Here is a 1,271-nt window from a genome sequence, read left to right as displayed (position 1 = left end):
TAGAAGACGTACGTGAGGGAGCAGCCACCGTATTCGCGCAGTTTCCGAATACGGGACGTGCTTACGTCAGGTAACCCTGCACCTTCTGCTGCAGCTCATCCCTCACCGGGTCGCAGCCCTGTCAACCAGTCGGTGACGTGTAGCGCTGAGACTTGAGGTCCTACAGAGGCCTCCACTCTTACAAAGTGCAACGAGGAGGTGAGCAATTGCAGCAGAACACCGTTCGTTGAGCAATCAACATATACGGTTCCGGTCTCTTTTCGGAGTCATTCGAAAGACCGAAGCGGAGTGCGGAAAGCCTCCGAAATATACAGTCCACTTAGCACGCTGCTGAGTTGAGTCAGCGTGCGGCTCGAACATTACCGTGAGCCCATATTTATTTCTTTGTCTTTTCGCAGCGATCGTGATATTCGGCGCCCAGACCGAAGCAGCAGGCGCCGTCGATAGGCTGCAGGAAAACCGGAGGACTCGAGGACGGCCCGCCGGACGCTATTAATTCCCGGCTACCCCGGACGAATAGAGATCCTCCAGTAAAGAGACAGATTAAATAAACCAGGTTTCATTTTTCGTTAAATTGCTGATTCTAATTATTTGAACACCCGTTCTCCCGGCCGAACCCCGTTAGGGCCGCCTATCCCTAACAAAAGTGGTGTAATTCTCTTCTCACTGTGCCGTGCGGGCCGTGTATACGTGTACAGGCAGTATCTAAACGTACTGTCCTGCTGACGTCATAAGTCATCGACCCGCAGTGTTAAACAGTTCGAATCAGGAGCATTTTGATGATAGAGGTGCGACAGAGAGAGTTGTTGTCTTTGCGTTTGCTCCGAAGACAATAATAATATCCTCGTCACCTCTGCCCAGCGGTTTGATTTTAAGGTGTTAAAAAGTTGCTTACCACCACTCCCGCAATCAGGGCTACCGATGTTCCAGAAGATTCGAAGGTGAAGGAGTATATAACTACCTTCCTTCGCGCGCCTCGCGAGTTTACGGGACAACGCGAAATGGAGCAACAGACGCAATTCCAGGAAACGTTCGACAGTGTTGTGGATAGTTTAGCCAGAATGAGTGGCCAAGATCCCGTGTTAGACGTGACTCCCGTGGCCTCGACAAGTGCAGTGGCACCGGCTGCAGTAGCCGATGCACCAGGAGGAGCTATTGCGCTGGTCAGAAGAGCGGCCGAGCAGCGTGCGGTGATACCGGGATGGGAACCGCTGCGGATTCCCGGCCAGATGCCGAGATCTCGACGGTACCGGTGCAGCGTAGACGGAGGA

The sequence above is a fragment of the Ceratina calcarata genome, unplaced genomic scaffold (assembly GCF_001652005.2).
Source record: "Ceratina calcarata isolate Rehan_Ccalc_2016 unplaced genomic scaffold, ASM165200v1 scaffold1039, whole genome shotgun sequence".
Lineage (NCBI taxonomy): Eukaryota > Metazoa > Arthropoda > Insecta > Hymenoptera > Apidae > Ceratina > Ceratina calcarata.
The sequence above is the reverse complement of the archived record's forward strand: the minus strand, read 5'-3'. Positions refer to the sequence as shown.